Source organism: Patagioenas fasciata, chromosome 6 (genome assembly GCF_037038585.1).
Source record: "Patagioenas fasciata isolate bPatFas1 chromosome 6, bPatFas1.hap1, whole genome shotgun sequence".
NCBI lineage: Eukaryota > Metazoa > Chordata > Aves > Columbiformes > Columbidae > Patagioenas > Patagioenas fasciata.
The window spans coordinates 2429288-2449292 of NC_092525.1; positions in this window are offsets into that span (position 1 = coordinate 2429288).

Here is a 20005-nt window from a genome sequence, read left to right on the forward strand (position 1 = left end):
GGGAAAACGTGTGAAGCTCCTGCTAGAACCGCTGCAGGGTGGTGAAGAATGAATGTGGGACAGATCACATTTAGATGCTTCACTCCTGTCACTTTCAGTCCATAAAGAAGCCAAATAACATGTTTGTGATTTATAAACGTTACTTTAATGTTCATGGTTTTTGCAGGTCACACATCCCAGGGTCTCAGCTGCTGCAGTTCACATAATGTACAGTGAACAGGAGGCGCTGGGTGTCCCCAAAGCGCGCTTCAAATCTGTAGGGTACTCTTACCTGGAACCCTCATTTGACATTTACCGTCTTTGGTTTTCTGAGTGTATTCAACTAAGTAGTAGTTTATTTTTAATGCATCATATTCAATTTATGTTAAAACACTTTCTTTCTAATCTGTGAAAGTATGCAACGTGACTCAATATGTTTGAATTGTAATTATTTGCCAGGTGACACGTAGTGGAAATAATCTTTATTATGATAGTGATGTTTTTCTCAAGGATTTTGCTAAGAAAAGCGAATTTCTCAGATTAAATGGGTAGAAGTCAGCCAATACCTTTTTCAAAGAATGTGAGTTTGTCTCTACCTCTGTGACTAGTTGGAAGTATTCGGGTGTACATAATGTATACATTAAAAACAAATAAAGGCATCACTGATGTTCTGTTGTTGTGTATGGGTGTTTTTTCCTGTTGCTTCATAGTGGTCCAGACAAACTAAACAGAACACAACAGCAGAGTATGAGTCAGTGCACCTGGAGCTGGATCGTGTCATCTTGATCTTTATCACAAGAGACGTGTGATTCAATCACACTAAAAGAATATTACCAAATTGATATATGTCCACCTGTAAAATAATCGCTACATGCTTCGGTACAGTCTGTGTAGTTATGACAACATAATTTAGATAGCAGCAATTTTTAACCTGTTTTTTCCCTGGTAAATAATTTGTGAAGATAGAATGGAAGAAAAAGATTAACAAAAGTTCATAAAAAAAAAAAAATAGATTTTGTTATGATTTCCATTCAATTTCTGATCTGTTTACTTTTGTTTTACAGTTATCTCAAAATTCCTGGATACAGAGCAACTGCTTTCCATTTCGGCACAGGTTCCAAAGCAGGATAAGGTATGTTTCAAAATGCACCTTAGATGAGCAGTTACCTGGCTATATAGAAGTGTGGCACCTATGCATGATATGGTAGGAAAAAGACTGCGCCTTACAAAGACACGGACTAATGTTGTCATAGTCTGAGAGTGTATCTTATTGTACAGCAGCAGGAGATTCTATAGGAGAACGTTAGAAACATTTGGGTTTGCTTCAATATCACGTTTATCTTAATTTATACAAACTGACTGCAAAAGCTGTTGACTTTTTCATCACTCCCCACTCTCATTCTCTGTAAATGTTCATCCTGTTTGACAGTACCAGGATGAGAGAGGAATTTTCTTCACATCAGCATAAAAGGAAAAAGTGTTAACAGACATTTACTCTCTTATTTTTGGAGGTTAATACAATTTTTAATAGCCAAAAGAAAATTAGGCATCTTTCTTACTAGAAATTAAATACTTTCTTAGCTTTTAGGTAAGACAAAATAAGATAAATCAGTCTCTATTGTCTAGAAAGATCATTTTGAAAATGGTTCTTAAGAAGCACTCTTGACCTGGCTCGGCTGTGCTTGTAATGCAGATAAACCTGTATCGATCACTGAGTCAGCTGTGTGAACACGCGAGGTCAGCGATGGGACGTGGCTGTTGGTTCCCGTGACACAGACGCTGCACGAGCCAAGCGCAGGTTTTTCGTGCAGATGTTCCGTGTTCCCCCCGCACAGCACCGGACAGAAAACAAAGCACGTCCTGGCAGAGCATCAGCCAGAACAGTGTCTGGCAGCCCCTTCTGCGGGCGGTTCTCACCTCGGCCCGTGCTTTTCTGCTGGGCTGTGAATGCAAGGAGCAGCAATGTAGTGAAGAACTGATTCCTGTGAAGTTTTCCCAGGGTCCTGTCTTAGGGATTAAAAGAGTGCCCTGCTCTTATCTGTCACCTTCAATCACATGTCTTACCAGGTGCACCAAAATGAAATGTGGATAAAAGCGCTTATTGCTAAAAGCATAAATAGACAATAGAGCTATAAATGCTTATAACAAGATAGTTTCCTTGAAGGACAAGCAATAGTTGCTGTGTTGATGTTAAAGCTTCATCAGGAAGGCATTTTCTTGCTCAGCGCAGGTTCAGTCTGTGAGCGCGTTGTGCCCCGTGTTGCAGCCCCTGGAGCCTCAGGAGCTGGTGAACAGGGGAGGCTCCGTCACAGAGCGCCCGGGAGAGCTACTGAATGTTCTTCAGGTTCATGTTCCTTACAACCCCCTCTTTCCCCCTCAGGATTTATAGAGAATTTCACCTCTGAAGTCTTCTGGGAGCTGGAGACAGACAGAATCTTTGCCTTGAAAATCACTCCAGTGATCACTTCAGGATCTTTCAGAGAGAGATTTTGTTCATCAGACCTTGTCTTGTATATTGATCTGTACGTTAACACGTGCACTACAAATATCAAACCAAGATAAACACGTGTAGCTCACTACTGGATCTGGGTTAGACCAGACACAGCAGTAACCGCTGTGCGCCTGAGGCAGCGGAACCTCAGCTTTTTTCTACCAAGCATATTGTAACCGTTCCATTATAAGTTGCATTTGCCTGCTGTACCTGAGTAGGATATTTCTGCCAATGCGTTGGAGGCTTCTGCTTGCCTGTGTTCGTGCTGGTGTGCCAGCATCCTAGGGACTTAGAACTTTGTCACCTCTCCGTGTCTTCTCGCGGGCTGACTTGACTGCTTCCTCAATGACTTATCTAATGCCAGTTAAAGCAATCAGGTACAGGCTCGGTCAAGGTTGTAGTAAATGCAGAAAAATCTCTTTAATGACACATCAGAAAGCTGAATGTTTGTTGCTCCCAGCTTTCATTGCAGAGATCTGTAACACGAAGGAAAGATCAGGTGCGTGACTAAAGCTGGCTGGATGTCTTCGTGTATACAGAGGACCATGCACACCGAACTTGTAACTGCGCTGTTTCCAATCGCAACTGGCCACAATATAGCAGAGCATGTTATCAATGTTAATTCAAGAGCTAACTCCATTGCTTTTATTAAATGCTGGATTGACCTATTCAGTGTGTTCCCCTCTCCATACAAGTTTTCATTGCAGAACGTCCCCAGCTGTCCGTGTGTGGGGAGGTGACTCCGATTCAGGTCCCCTTAGTTAGAAAAGAGTATATGGGGTACTCAAGGACCATAAACAAAAAAACCCCAACACCTTTTATTTTGCAGCTTGGCCCAATTAGCAGGAAGATTTACGCTACTTAAGCCAAATTGGTGAACAGTTTAACAGCCAAAGGGTTTACACAAAGGAGTTTTGTGGCTCTAAGCCTTAGGTTATACTGCTCATAGAGGGAGAGGAGATGAAATAAGGGTGTAGGAAAGGAAAAGAGAAGCAAAGAAGGAGAACGAAAGGCCCGTCCCCTCCCATGTCAGCCCGCGGCCTTTGTCTGCGGGCCTCGGCTGGTGTTGGGATGTAAATCGCGATTCACCTTCTCCTGAGTGCCCCATCTGCTGCTGGACACGGTGTCCATACGGGATTGTTTTCGCTCTGAGTGACCCATCGCTGCGGGATGAGCTGTTGTTGCCATAATGTCTGAGACATAATTCTGTTGAGTCTCTGGCGCAGGAGGCAGATGGTGCTTGTCTGAAAAACCCCCAGTTTCAATCACTACAAGTGTTCATGGTTTGTTCAACATGAACGTTCTCTCATCCTAAGGGGACTGTCAATTGGCAATCTTGGTGAGATGCGTTACTGGAGAAATCGTGTCATCGGTGAAATCAAGTGCTTCCTCTTATGAAATCTGTGTATATAAGCAAATTAAAGGTATCTGGACAAAACAAAACATCCTTAAGAGACCCTCCTGTCTCAGTCATTCTGGCCGGGGTCTGAGTGGCTGGAACATGAGGGTGGGCAGGATCAGGGCAGTGAGCAGCAGGGAACACCAAGAGTCACTCGTCCTTTCTTCTCAGGGCAGCACCGCACTGTGATCATCTGCAGTGCTCAGAATCCTGTGATTTAACAGCACAAATTCTTCTATCATGCAATAGTTCCCACATCTGGTATCTTCTCAGCCAGGAACAAGATGGGTTTAGGGAGGGGATTGCAGATGTAAAGCGTTACCCGCAGTGTGTGGAAAGAAGATGCTCAGAGCCATGAACTGGTTGAGAACTGGGGGTCCCCGGTCTGCAGTTGGTGTTTTGTCTGCTCATCAGACACTGGCGCTAAGTGCTCAGGCAAACTTTCCTTTCCACAGCCAGGCCCACCTGGGAGTTGGTTGAATGCATGAGCTGTCTTTAAAGAACACGTGAATTTATCTGATTCTCCGCTGGATTTTTTTCCCCCGTAGCTTTATGCCACCAGATTTGTTGCATTAATATGTTACTTAGAGAATTCCCTGCAGACCCACCTCTCAAGCCTCTTGTCATGTTACTTACCTGACACATTCAATGCCTATACATCTCAGTAACAGTGTGCATCTTTGTACAACACAAACATGTGCGTGTGTGTATGCACATAAAGGTATGTAATTTGGGTCAAATCTTTATTTGCTGTATGTAGGTATGATAACACAACTTGCAGAAAACCACAACCTACCAATGAAAACAAGTTTCAGCTCTGCCCATGGGTGTTTTACCCGGATGACTGTTGATTGTTCACCGTTACCCACCGGCGTCCTTTAAAACTCACAAAGGTATTGGGACTAGATTTGTTTTTTCATAACATGTTTGTATACTTAATGTATAATACATTAATAAAGTGCACATTATACAGTAATTTAAGCAACAAAATAATTTCAGTGGAGATTTCTGGAAGTAAATGAAGGTATAACTGACGTATTTTATAGCTGCCCAATTTGTAGTTAATATGGTCAAAAATGTGCGATTACATGCAGTTATGTTGTGTGTAGATGTGCAGTTGTATACCTTGCTGATAAGTGCATCCTATTGTGGGTATTTTCATAAGAATTGATATGGGAAAATGAATCCAGGTGGTGTTTCTTCCACTCCCCCCTCCTATATTGTTGTGTTTACTCTTTAGAAACTGTTTCTGATAATACGGCAAGTTGTTATTGTTGGTTTGAATTCCCTGTAGATCACTGAAATGAAACACACACAGCTTCATTTCAGCAGGTTTAATAGAAATGAATGGGAGATATCAGGAGACCCTGAGGGAAATGTATCACATGAACTACTTGTGAGACCATTTAAAACTATTTATTATGTGCTAACTACACTTATTTTGTCCAATTAATAGCTAATTGCACGCTTTCTTAAAGCTATCTTTCTGTTGAGTTATGGCTCCTTACAGAAATAACCCAAAGCACACTGATCCAGTGTCCTTCTTGAGCCAAAAAACCCTCACAAAGTGTGTTTTATTAAACATGACTACAAACATATAGGCATTTATCAGTAAGGGTGGCCTTCATATTTACTGATTTTTATGGGTGAATTATCTACACAAAGTGACACAATGCATTAATTCTGTAATGCAGAATGGTTACTTTTAGTCCGTTCCTTGCGTTTCCAGCAGAACTGTCTGTTCTGTGTTGTCCTTGCTGCGGGTCGGTTGCTCTGCCGTCTGGTTCAGGAGACTCACTGAGGGTAATGTCGCATGTCAATTTTATGGACATTCTTTCTAGAAACTCTGTGGGGTTTCTATTAACGTGAGGGCCTAGGGGAATTAGAGTTGCATTTGACGTATTGATAAAACACACTTGATTCCATAGCTGTATGTTTAGTTCATTCTCTTGTGAAGCTTTCTTATGAGCTGTTGGCATTTGAGCTGTGTGTCCTGTGTCTGATAGCAGAATTTGACCTGAGATGACGGTATAAACTTGGAATTTGCTTCAAATAAATATGTGCATTTGCCTGTATCTGGCAGAGATGATTGCATTTTATGAGTAACCTCCTATCCTGATGTATGGAGTATGAACTTTATGAGCTTGCTTTGTTTCTCCAAGTTGTGTAAAGTGACAGTATGTGCTGTGCAACAGTTAAATCAGTGTCTCTTTTCAGAATAGTGTGTAAAGTATTGAACAAGACCCGTGAGCGTGTTCATTGTCTGTACAAACTCTGACACCGTGTCGGTGCTGGATTTGCTGCTCTCATTGCCCACGCCTGCACTCTGTCTGATGATGGTGAGTTTCTCCATTGATGACATGATCATGGCCAGATAAAGACCCTCCTGGTGGAGAATAACCAGGCTGTTTGGTCTGGTTCCCCAACTGCTAAGCCCACACGACGACTTTTTTTGGTCTCCGTAGGCTTTAGGTGGGTGTCTCTGGTCTGTCATTGCTGCTTTTGTGCTGATCTTCTTTCTGTCTCCATTCACTGGAATCACATCCTCCATTCAACTGCTGCAAGTCTGCACAGCCAGTCTGTTCAAGACAGCCAGTTTAAGCGTATTCTATTCAAAAGAAAGAAGTCTTTGGACACTCTGAGTTTACAGCTCTGTTCCGAAAGGGCACAAGTTAATACAGGTGGATCAACATTATGTAAATGCCATAGGACAAAATGTGGCTACTGTTGTTTATCTGCTACAATTTCTGCAGCATTTTCAGACAATTTTAGAAGTAGACTCTTGTAAGGAATCCAGGATCTTGTGCTTACCTGCATATTGCTCATTCTGCACATTGTCTTCAATTAATGCTGACCTGAGGTATTTATCTGCAGTACAACACAGTGTAGATACTAAATCAGGTCTGGAAGCCATCTCAGGAGATGTATTAGCTCATAATTACATCAAAAATAGAAGGAATGCTACTTCCTTGTTTCCTGTGCTTATTGTAATAAGGCACATATGTGGTAGCAAGAGTTCGTGACCCCCATACTTCATATGCTTATAGCAGTGTACAAATAAGTTATTAAAATTAAACTGGCTTTCAGATCTTCTGTTTTAATTACTTTTCCAATTTGACTCTTTGTGTTTTTCTTTATCACTGGAGTCCAACCCCACTCACTGTCCCGCGACTGGGGACTCCAGACAAGGCGACACAGACGTGGGGGTGGCTGCACAGTGGAGCTCAGCGGACTTGAGAACCACTCAGCTGGTGTGAGGATCAGAGACGTACAAAGCAACTTTGCTTTTTAAATGATGAGGATGATGTGCTTTGTTTTGGAAGACATCAGATTTTGAATGTTTAAGGAAGCTGTAACTACCTCGATGTTTCCTTCTTACCGCAGTCGGATTTCTGGTTCTGTCTGTCGAGTTGTGCTCCTCTCCCGCACCAAGTGGTGATCGTGGGGCTCAGGGTGAGGGGGGGCAAGGAGGGCGGGGGTGTCCGTGGACTTGAATAAGTTTTGTTTGGCGTTTTTTAGACGCCTCTGTTGACACATTGTATAAAAACTGATTGCTGCAGTGCTAATGAATGAACAGGATGATAAGCAACAGATTTGAGAACCTGTTTGGGTTTTGGTTTATTGAAAAATTATTATTTAACTCAAAAAGCAATAAGATCTTGCAGTGGTCTTCTAATACTTACCGGTAGCTTTTTAATGTACTGGTTTGGAACTTTGAGATTATATTTGATATGAAGTGGCTGTTCCATCGTGGAATATTGCAGGAGTAAACTCTTGCATTTCAGCATTCCTGGCAGATCTGCAGCTTGATAAAGACCTGAGGCTGTTTAGTTTAATCAGACTTTTGTAGATCCCACCTTCACTGTTCAAAGCACTGGCTGTCAATGTGTTTTCTGGTGTTGTCACTTCTTTCTGAACAAAGACGACAGAGGTACACAGCTCTACTGGTATTGTCTGTTTTATTTAAACATGGAACTTTAACTTGAAAGCTTAGAAAGCTGTGGTCTGTGGTATATCTTTGTAATGTTTGTAAATTCTTATGCAGATACTCTTATGCCAACCAGCACGAACTTTTGTGAGTGTGAACTGCTGTGCAGTTAGAAAGAAGAAAGGTGTGTGAGCTAAACCAGCAGGAAGGCTGCAGCCGTGTAACCTGGGGGGCGCAAGCGGCACGAAACGGGCTGCAGCGGCGGAGCCCTCGGTCCCGGGCTGTCCCGGGCAGGCGGCAGAGCCCTCGGTCCCGGGCAGACGCAGCCTGAAAGCTCCCGGCCCCGCCCTGCGGGCGGACAGCGCCGCTCTGCGGCCGCCGGTGGCTCCGGGACGGGGGGCGAGGGGCAGGGGGGGCCAGTGCCGGGCGCGGAGGCGGGGGGGGGGGGGGGGGCGCAGCCCGGTGGCGGACGCGGACGGGATTGGCTCCTGCGCGGGATGGGCGGGGACATGCTGCGTAAGTGCGCGGGCCGCGGAGCGCGTGCCGGCGGTGCGGCGGCTGGAGCAGCGCGCGAGGAACGGCGGGGCCGGCGGTGAGCGAGGGGCGGGCGGACAGCGGGGAGACTGGACGGGGCGGCCCGGGACCGGCTGAGGGGCGAGGCTGGAGGGTGACAGACGGGCTGGTTTCGGAAGGAGGAAGGCGAGGGGCAGCCAGCCGCAACAGCGCGGCCCCAGGCCGGGGCGAGGGGGAAACACGCGGGCGGCTGTGAGGGAAGGGAGCCCCGCGCTGAGCGCTGCGCGGGGCTCGGGCGGGGCCGTGGGGCGGAGGGGGAGCCCCCGTAGTGACACAGGACAGAGGGAGGAAAGCGAGCGGGAGGGGGCAGCGGCGGGTCGGGAGCGCCAAGGGGGGGCGCGAGGGGCGGGGGGGGCCGGGAACGGAGGGAGCGGCGGAGGAACCTGAGGGCGGGACGGCGCGGGAGGAGCTTAGGCGGGAAAAGCTGAGGTACCTCGGGGAGGGGATGATATCGGGGGAGGCTTTGACAGGAAAGGCTGAGGTACCTCGGGGAGGGGATGATATCGGGGGAGGCTTTGACAGGAAAGGCTGAGGTACCTCAGGGAGGGGATGATATCGGGGGAGGCTTTGACAGGAAAGGCTGAGGTACCTCGGGGAGGGGATGATATCGGGGGAGGCTTTGACAGGAAAGGCTGAGGTACCTCGGGGAGGGGATGATATCGGGGGAGGCTTTGATGGGAAAGGCTGAGGTACCTCAGGGAGGGGATGATATCGGGGGAGGCTTTGACAGGAAAGGCTGAGGTACCTCGGGGAGGGGATGATATCGGGGGAGGCTTTGACAGGAAAGGCTGAGGTACCTCAGGGAGGGGATGACATCGGGGGAGGCTTTGGCGGGAAAGGGTGAGGGACTTAAAGGAGAGGACGGAAGGGAGAGAGGTTTTGGTGGTAAAGGCTGAGGTACCTCAGGGAGGAGATGGCATCGCAGAGGCTGCAGTGGGAAATGCTGAGGTAGCTCTGGGACGGGATGGCACTAAGGTGTGGTTTCAAAGGGAAATGCTGAGGTACTTTGAGGAAAGAATGCTGGGCTAGGAACTATGAACACATCAGATCGGTTAAGAGAATGTTGATGACAGAAATTTCTACAGTAAACTATTCCAGCAAAGACAGGGAGATGAGCAAAATTATATCAGGCCTCCTAGGATTCCTGCAGATTAGGGGTCAGGGATGATGAGGTTGTTAACTCGGTCCTAACTTTTTCTTTCTCTCCTTCTCTTGCAGCACCAGACTGAATGGAGAAGCAAGTGGATGGGAAGTTCCTGCGCCACGACACAGATCACATTTATCGCTCTCGCCCTCCGAGACCCGGAGAACCGAACCGTTCTCATCGTGCCTTGAAGTAACCTCTGCTCACGCGCTTCTCCCAGGGAGAAGGCAGAATGGGAGTGACTCGCCACGTTAAACAACAGGGTGTACATTCTGCAGCTTTCAAGCCCAGCTCTGCGTTAGCTCACCCCTGCAATTTTGCACCGCCCACGCAAATTTGAGTTGTCGCTGGTTGTTGCAGCGTTTGGCTTTGGTGAGGACAGCGTGTGTTTGTCAGCAGTTGGTGTAGGGTGGAATCTTGAGGAGAAAGTGATATTTCCGTGCCAGAACTGGTTGGTGTTTGCATGGTATTGTGGTAGTTGTTCCCGCAGGTGATCAGTGCTGGAGTGTTATTGCAGGATGAGGGGATTTTGAAGGCTTGTCTGTGAGATGCACTAGAGGCAGCAGTTGCAAACGAAAGGCTGAGGTGTGGAGAGTTTGTCGGTGGGTTTTGGACAGTTGTCAGTTGAAGAGTTGGTTGTTTGCAGGTGAGGTGTAGAGCAGAGGGTGAAGCTGACTTTGCCTGGGCGGCGCAACTGGATGGGTGTGCAGAGCTGAGGAGAGCGGGCTTCTGCGGGTGACCCTAAAGCTGGAGAACCAGCCAGCGGCAGCTCCAGACAGTCCCGCTGCCGAGCTTGGCCGTGTAGGGCCAGTGCCCTGGGGCACAGGGAGTGTGACCCTCCGCAAGCACCCAACAGCAGGTGAGGACTGTGGGGATTTGTACCGAGCTATGATATCTCTAAGGCATGTGCGAGGGGCCGGGGCCAAGGCAAGGTGGGCTCGTTGTGGGGTGTGGGGAGGTGTCAGCCCCCAGACTCAGCCCCTGTCTGATTGTAGTGCCCTTGGGCTGGTGTAGCTCAGTCCTCTGTGTGTTTCTCTTCAGGTGGAGCAGCGTGCAAAGGAAAAGCAAGGAAGGAGAGGAAGGTGGTGAACCTATGAGGAAGAGTGTAGCGAATCTGGCGTGGACTCACGGTAAGGTGCCATGAGAGACATTTATTACAAACTCAGGTTTGCATTTATACTCGCTATGATGCTTGCTCAAGCATTTGCTCTTTAGCTAAGTTAGACATTACATGAGCGAAGTAACTGCCATATACGCATTTTTTTCTATAGTAAGCTGTCCCTCTGTCCCTGATGTATCAGTCCTGTATCCTGTATCTTAGTAGTCATAATTTTTCCCCAAGTAGATGAATATTTGCAAGCAGCTTTATCTCCAGTCGTTACCTGTTCATATAATTCTCATTCATCTTTGTGCCATGTCTCCAACTGAAATGTACCAGTTGTAGGAAAGTCTAGCACATGATTAGCAATCCATTGTAATAAACTCACCAATCAGACCCCTGATACATCCTGATTTTGCGTTTGTAGCGCATGTTGAAGGACATCCAGGGTTTGTCTTTGCTTAAGGGATAGCTTCCCTCCCATGGTTCCCAATCGCTCACCTTTCGTTGGTGGTGGGCGCGCACTGTCCTGGTTCCCGGTCCTGTTTCCTGGTTCGATTGGGCTTCGCTACCAGAGCGGCTACTGCCTTTATAGGCACGCTGAAAGTCCCTGTTCCAGGGCGCCATTTGTAGCGAATGCGGTACGGACTCTCTTTTAAGGTGCAATGAGAGATGTTTATTACAAATTCAGGCTTGTGTTTATACTCGCTATGATACTTGCTCAAGCATTTGTTGATTAGCTAAGTTAGTCATTACATAAGTGATGTGTTTTGTGTTCCCACCAAAGTCACTGCCATAAACACCTTTTTTGTCTATCACAAGCTGTCCCTCTGTCCTTGATGCATCAATCCTGTATCAACTCCTCTGTCCTTGATGTATCACATAGCATACAGTCCTTTGTTCTTGTATTTTTCCACTAATGCTTGTTCTCATGCTGTTGACTCTTGCAATTTCTCATGTGCCCGGTCTTCCGTGTACTGACACAGAAGAGCGATCACGAAAGAGGATTGGAGCGCACCTGTGAGTCAAGCAGAGTCAAGAAAGAAGATGACAGTGGTGGACCTGTGAGTGAGGAGGGGACAAAAGAGGAGAAAGGTGATGGAGCTACGAGTCAAGAGTGAGGAGGAAGATGGGCAGGCTGAGCCAGCGAGAAGGAGAATGTATCCTTAAGCACAGGGAACGATCTGTGATTAGTGCGTCCCCCTCCCACCCCTAGACACCGTGCTCGGGGGTAAAGTGGTAAAATGGGAGCAGGGGCTGTTGGCTGTGTTTTGGGAGGTGGGGGTGGTGAGCAGGGGCTGGGCTCTTGGACTTGGGAGCAGTTAAGGGAGCAGGGTGGTCATCCCTTGGGAGGTGTCTGTCTGCCAGCAGGTAAAGGAGGGGGAAGAGGATCCTGCCGGGGTGAGGGCCTGGCCAGCTCTCCACTCCCAGGGCTCTTGATGCTGGTGTGGTGTGTTGCTGTAAGTGCCAGGGGTGACTGGCAAAGAAAGTCTTTGTGGGGTGCATGCTGGGAAACTGTGCTGCTACGGAGGGGCTGGGTTGGTGGGAAGGCCTGTGCGGGGGGCCGGGGCCAAGGCAAGGTGGCCTTGTGGTGGGGTGTGGGGATGCGTCAGCGACCGGACTCGCCCCCTCGTGTGACTGTACGGGCCTGGGGTGGGTATATTTTTGTTTTCTGTGCATCTCTATTCAGGTGGAGCAGCTCGCAAAGGTGAAAGCAAGAAAGAAGAGGAAGGTGGTGAACCTACGAGGAAGAGCGATCAAGAAAGAGGATTGGAGTGCATCTGCAAGTCAACAGGGATCAAGAAAGAAGATGACGGTGGTAGACCTGCGAGTCAGGAGGGATCAAGAAAGAAGAGGAGGAAGGTGATGGAGCTGCGAGTCAGGAGTGAGGAGGAAGAAAATGTCCCCCTTGGGACAGGGACCTCCCTGTAATCAGGACTGCGCCCTCCCACCCCTGGAAACTGCTCAGGGGCCCAGACATCCATGGGAAGGTTGTGTCCGACAACACGAGCCAGATCTTCAGCACTGGCTGCTGTTCAGCTGGGACCAGGGGCTGCTGGTGGGGTTTTGGGAGGCGGGGTGGGTGAGTAGAGGCTGGGCTTTTGTACTCATGAGTGGTTGAGAGAGAGGGCTGGACACCTCTTGGGAGGTGTCTTGTCTGTCTGCCATCAGCTAAAGGAGGGGGAAGAGGATCCTGCCGGGGTGAGGGCCTGGCCAGCTCTCCACTCCCAGGGCTCTTGATGCTGGTGTGGTGTGTTGTTGTAAGTGCCAGGGGTGACTGGCAAAGAAAGTCTTTGTGGGGTGCATGCTGGGAAACTGTGCTGCTCCGGAGGGGCTGGGTTGGTGGGAAGGCCTGTGCGGGGGGCCGGGGCCAAGGCAAGGTGGGCTTGCTGTGGGATGTGGGGATGCGTCAGCGACCGGACTCACCCCCTATGTGACTGTACGGGCCTGGGGTGGGTGTATTTCTGTCTTCAGGGCATTTCGGTTTGGGTGGAGCAGCTCACAAAGGCGAAAGCAAGAAAGGAAAGTAAGGTTGTGAACTTACGAGAAAGAGTGATCAAGAAAGAGGATTTGAGTTCATGCGGGAGTCGAGGGATCAAGAAAGAAGAGGAGGAAGGTGATGGACATGCACATTGAAAATGAGAGGGAAGATGGGCAACCTGAAGCATGGAGCAAGGGAATGTCTCCTAGAACAAAGGGACCTTTCTGTAATCAGAGATCCCCCCTCCTACCCTACAAACTGAACAAAGAGGACTGCGAGAGGGAGCGCTCTGACAGGACAAGAGGTATCAGTAAATCTGGCAAGAGGACAGTGGGGGAAGCGCTCTGGCGGATCAACAAGTCTCAATATATGTGGCAAGAGGATGATGGGGGAGAGTTCACCAGTGGTTCAAAAGTCACCCAGAAAAAGGGGAAGAGGATGTCAAGGGGGGAGCGCTCTGGTCGATCACAAGACTCTCCTAAAAAACACAACAGGATGGTGGTGGGGGGGCATGTCCTATATGGGACAAGGGGTCCCGAGAAATCCAGCAAGAGGATGGTGGGGGGGAGCACTCCAGCAGACCAAGAATGTACTAAGGAAAGGCAAAAGGACGGCAGGAGGAGAGACCCAGTGGGTCAAGAGGTACCGAGAAATCCAGCAAGAGGACGACAGGGAGGAGCTCTTTAGCAGGCCAAAATCCCACTGAGGAAAGGCAAGAGGACAGCGGGGGAGAGCGCTCCAGTTCTTCAAGTGACTTCCCAGGCAGAAGGCAGGAGCATGGCGGGGCAGGACTGCGGCAGGTCAAGAATTCTCAGTCTGGCAATAGGATGGCGGGGAGGAGCGTTCCAGCGGGAGAAGAGCGCCCTGACTAGAGGCAAGACGAGGGTGAGGGAGAGCACTCGGACGTGTCAAGAAGGCTCCCCCAAAAAGTGCAAGAGGAAGGCCGGTGGGGAGAGCAATCCAGCAGATCAGGAAGTCTCGATAAATGCGGTAAGAAGGTGGCAGGTGGGAGCTCTCCAGTGGTTCAAGAGGTCCCAAGATATCCAGCAAGAGAACTGTGAGGGAGAGCGCTCCAACAGGTCAAGCGGTGTCAAGAAATCCAGCAAGACAATGGTGGAAAACGCTCCGGTGAGTCACAAGATTCCCCCAAAAAAAGGCAAGAGAATGGTTAGAGGATGGTAACAGGCAGCTTTGAGAGCACTCTGGTGGATCAAGAAGCACCCAGGAAAAGGGGAAGAAGATGGTGGGGGGGAGCACTCTGGTTGGTCACAAGACTCCCCCAGAAAACACAAGAGGGTGGCAGGGGGAACGCCCTAATGGGTCAAGAGGTTCCAAGAAATCCAGCAGGAGGACGGCGAGGGGGAGCGCTCCAGCAGGCTGAGATTGTACTAAAGAAAGGCAAAAGGACAGCGGGAGGAGAAACCCAGTGGGTCAAGAGGTCCCAAGAAATCCAGTGAGAGGACAACAGGGAGGAGTGCTCTGGCAGGCCAAAATCTCAGTGAAGAAAGGCAAGAGGACAGCAGGGGGGAGTGCTCCAGTTCTTCAAGTGACTTCCCAGGTAGAAGGCAGAAGGACGGTGGGGTAGCGCTGGGACAGGTCGAGAATTCTCAATCTGGCAATAGGACAGCAGGGAGGAGCATCCAGCGGGACAGGAGCGCCCTGAAAATAGGCAAGACAAGGGTGAGTGAGAGCACTCCGAGATGTCAAGAAGTGTCAAAAAATCTGGTAAAGGATGGCAGGGGGGAGTGCTGTGGATATTCAAGAGACTCCCCAGTAAAAGGCAAGAGGACGGCGCGGGGAAGTGCTCCAGCACGTCAAGATCGCACTGAAGAAAGGCAAGGTCACAGTGGGGGGGAGCATTCCCGTTGTTCCAATGGTTCAAAAGGTCCCAAGAAATCCAACAAGAGAACTGCGAGGGGGAGCGCTCTGGCAAGTCAAGCGGTGTCAATAACCCCAGCAAGGCAACGGCGGAGAGCGCTCTGGTGAGTCACGAGACTCCCCTACAAAGGACGAGAGGATGGTGGAGGGGAGCCCACCAGTGGTTCAAGCAGCACCCAGGAAAAGGGGAGGAGGCTGACGAGGGGCAGGCCTCTGGCGGGCCAAGATCGCTGAGGGAAGGTGCGGGGGAGCTTGCTGGTGGCTCAAGAGACCTCTAGAAAAAGGTAAGAGGGCGGCGGGGGGTGGGAGGGCGCCTCAGCTGGTGAAGAGGAACCCCGAAAACAAGGCAAGAGAATGTTGGTGGGGGGAGCGCTCTGGCGGTTCCAGAGGCTCCCCGAGATCCGCTCAGACGGCAGCGGGTAACGCGGCAGCTCAGCGTCCATCAAAGAAGAACAGGAAGGCGGTTGACCTGCAATTCCAGAGCGAGGAGGAAGACTGGCAACCCGAACGAGGAGCAGCAGAACTTGGCATGGCCTCTGAAATCCTCCTTTAATCTGGGCTCAGGTAAGCTGGAAGCAGGGGACATAGGCTGGGGTTTGGGAGGTGGGCAGGTGAGAAATGATCCGCATTTTTGATCTCCTGAGTGACTGAAGCGCCTGGGAGTTCATTTGGAGTCGTTGCCTTACTTGATTTTACACTGACTTTTGCATTATATTTTAATGACGTAGAATTTTCCGTTTTGACATCGAAACCTAAACTTCTTTGGAAATTCATCCTCTGTCCCTTCAGTCTCAGCTCGTGGCACTTCCACTGTCTCGTGGCCCGCGTTTCAATGTACATTAGATCGCTTCCTGGGCCTTGGATTTTAAGTAATGGTCCGTCACAAGTTTGTTTTTCTTGTCCTTAACAGGCAGCTTTGAGAGCTCTCTAAGGAAAAGTGATATCTTTTTACCTTGTTACTGCTCTTTCCATGTTACGAGCAGCCACCCTCTTTATGATCAGTCTCATGCTTTTCTTCCTTTCTTGCCCAGGTTCAGAATACCAGGAATTCCAAGCTTCAAGTTTCCTGTGGAACATTGCGGGAGACCTTGATAACGTGGCAATGAGGGAGGTGATGAAGAGAAACAATACCTGTTCCTTTCCCATTTCAAGACGTTGTTTTTTACCTTCCTGGTAGCTGTGAGATGATTTGCAATCTTGCGCTAGCATCTGCCTGAAAGAGAACACGGACCCTTTGGGTGCCTCCTCAAGAAATACTTGCTCTGTGGTTCTGGCGATGTCCAGGCTTCAAGGGTGGGGCATAGGGGAGTGTAAATCTTAGGGGGCCTCCCGGGATGTCTGCAGGTTTGGGTGACCCGTGGCTGGGACGGGGACGCCGAGGTTGTCAATCTTGCCCTGAATCTCTCGCTCCCTCTCTTGCAGCACCCGAGACCGAATGGAGGAGCAAGTGTACGGGAAGTTCCTGCGCCACGACACAGATCACATTTATCGCTCTCGCCCTGAGAGACCCGGAGAACCAAACCGTTCCCATCGTGCCTTGAAGCAGCCTCTGCTCACGCGCTTCTCCCAGGGAGAAGGCAGAATGGCAGTAGCTCGCCACGTTATACCACAGGGTGCACACTCTGCAGCTTTCAAGCCCAGCTCTGCGTTAGCTCACACCTGCGATTTTGCGCCACACACGCAAATTTGAGTTGTCGCTGGTTGTTGCAGCGTTTGGCTTTGGTGAGGACAGCGTGTGTTTGTCAGCAGTTGGTGTCGGGTGGAATCTTGAGGAGAAAGTGATATTTCCGTGCCAGAACTGGTTGGTGTTTGCATGGTATTGTGGTAGTTGTTCCCGCAGGTGATCAGTGCTGGAGTGTTATTGCAGGATGAGGGGATTTTGAAGGCTTGTCTGTGAGATGCACTAGAGGCAGCAGTTGCAAACGAAAGGCTGAGATTTGGAGAGTTTGTCGGTGGGTTTTGGACAGTTGTCAGTTGAAAGTTGGTTGTTTGCAGGTGAGGTGTAGAGCAGAGGGTGAAGCTGACTTTGCCTGGGCGGCGCAACTGGATGGGTGTGCAGAGCTGAGGAGAGCGGGCTTCTGCGGGTGACCCTAAAGCTGGAGAACCAGCCAGCGGCAGCTCCAGACACTCCCGCAGGGCCGGGCAGGGCCAGTGTCCTGGGGCACAGTGAGTGTGACCCTCCGCAAGCACCAAACAGCAGGTGAGGACTGTGGGGATTTGTACTGAGCTATGATATCTCTAACCCATGAAACTGGGGTCCAGCCTGAGCAGGGCATGTGCGGAAGCTGTGCTGCAGCGGAGGGGCAGAGCTGAGGATAAGGGCGGTGTGAGGGGCTGGGGCCAAGGCAAGGCGGGCACGCTGTGGGGTGTGGGGAGGTGTCAGCCCCCAGATGCAGCCCCCGTCTGACTGTAGTGCCCTGGGGCTGATGTAGCTCAGTCCTCTGTGTGTTTCTCTTCAGGTGGAGCAGCGTGCAAAGGAAAAGCAAGGAAGGAGGCGAACCTGTGAGGAAGAGTGATCGAGAAAGAGGATTGGAGGGCACCTGTGAGTCAAGAGGGATCAAGAAAGAAGACAACGGTGGTGGAACCGCAGGTCAGGAGAGCTCAAGGAAGGAGAAAGGTGATTGTGGCAGTATTCTGACATTGGGCCTATGAGAAACTGTGGGAGTTGACAGCGTGAGAACAATCATTAGTGGAATAACACAAGAAGCAAGTACTGTATGCTACGTGATACATCGAGGACAGAGGGATTGGTACAGGAATGATACATCAAGGGGGATGACGGGGGTAGCTTGTGGTATAGACAACGGTGCTTTTATGGCAGTAACAATATATCACTTATGTTATGACGAACTTACCAAATCAGCAAATGCTTGAGCAAGCATCATAGCGAGTATAAATGCAAACCTGAGTTTGTAACAAATGTCTCTTGTCTCACCTTAAAAGAGAGTCGGTGCCACATTCGCTACAAATGGCACCCGAACAGGGACTTTGAGTGCGGCTGTAAAGGCAGCAGCCGTTCTGGTGGCAAAGCCCAATTGAACAAGGACAGGGAAACAGAGCCAGGAAACAGAAACCACAGCGTGCGCCCATCAGCAAGAAAAGATGAGCAATTTGGAACCATAGGAGGGAAGTTATCCCTTGAACCAAACAAACCCTAGATGTCCTTCAACTTTTATTAAGAAAGCAAAATCACAATGTACCAGTAGTCCGATTAATGACTTTATAAGAAAGGCTTGCTGATCATGTGCTGGACTTTCCTACAACTGGTACATTTTAGTTGGAGGCATGGCAGAAAGTTGAACGAGAATTATATGAACAGGCAGCAACTGGAGATAAAGCTGCTTGTGAATATTTATCTACTTGGGCAAAAATTATGTCTGCTTTAATAGCGACTCAGAAGGAAGTAGTTGCGCGGGTTGCAACTAATTGTGAACCTTCTGCTCCTCCCTTGCCAGGGAAGGAGGGGGATCCTGTAGATAGATTAGGCAAAAATGCACTGACCACAGATGTAGTAGTGGATAAAGGATTGGCTGATAACAAAGCCCCTGCATGTACACTACAGTGAACACTTTTGGCAAATGATGGTTTGTGGGAGTCGCCTGACAAGCCCCTTGATCCTGGCCCGACGGACCCAGAGTAAGAGCCTGATTTATTCCCCCCGGATGTTACTTTGCAACCGAAAGTGCACACTAATTAAACCATGTGGGATAAAGGTAGAGAAGAGGCTTTGAAAACAGGAGACTCGAAAGTGGTTACGGCATGGCCAGTGATCTGTTGTGAACAGCAATCTCCAGGCTTTCAGCAGCTACCGTATGATGTTGTAAAGGAATTACCAACATTAGCTAAAGAAAATGGGGTTACTTTATCATTTGTTATACATTTTTGAAGCATTAAGCTCCTCTTACGAACTTACTCCACATGACTGGCGTTCTTTGTTGAAAATGATCTTAACCGTACAGTATATTGACTAGTAGTTATCTGATTTTTGGGAGAACTGTACTACAGAGACCGTTGATAATGCATATCGGATGAGATGGATTGATTGCAGTCCTTTAGCTGGGGAATGTGCCCACGCTTTGCCAGATAATCAAGTTGCGTAACCCAGAGAGATATATATGTGGTGTAATAGCAAAACTAGCAATGAAAGTGGTTCGGAAGTTACTGGAGGTTGGGAGAGATGCCAATACGTCCTTTTCAAAAATCTTGCAAGGATCACAGGAACCTTATGCGCTGTTTTTAGACCGCTTGCAAACTGCTTTGGAGAGACAAATTGATAATGACACAGCGCATGAGTTGTTACTAAAATAATTGGCTTTTGAGAATGCTAATGCTGATTGTCAGCGTGTGTTGCAGGATTTGGGGAATAGGGAAAGGTGTACTATAGCAGATATGAGAGTGTGTCAAAACATAAGTCAACTGAACATTATACCAGCTCTCTAGCTGCTGCTTTAGCAGCACAGTTACAAGTATTGGGAACAGAACTGAAATCGAATTGTTTTTGTTGTGGGACACTGGGTCGTGTAAAGAAAGATTACACAAAGTATGCACGCCAGACTTCGAAGGCTGTACCTCCTAGAGGTCGTCCAAAATGGGGAAAGGGCAAGCACTGTGTGAGTGAACATCATTCAAGGATTAATGTAAAGGGGGAGCCAATTAACCCTTCCCAGGAGGTGGGGGACAGGACTTCCCCCACCCCCATCAAATAAATTCAAGTCTAAACTCATGACCCGAGATCTCTTCCCTGGAACAGCTGGAAGTGCAGGGCTGGACTTGGCTGCCAGCCCGTCAGTGATGATAATTAATTACTGCTGTGGTATTGCTTATTCCCAGAGGAGTGTGGGGGCCTTTAGTGCCTAGTGTGCATGCTTTGTTAATAGGTTGATCATCTACTACCAAATTGGGTTTGTTTGTTTTACCTGGAGTAATTGACTCTGATTATCAAGGTGAAATCAAAATTATGGCATGGACACCTGTGCCACCTTGCTACATCCTGAGGATGCCCCCAGATTTGCATTTTGTGTTCCTTCACTTA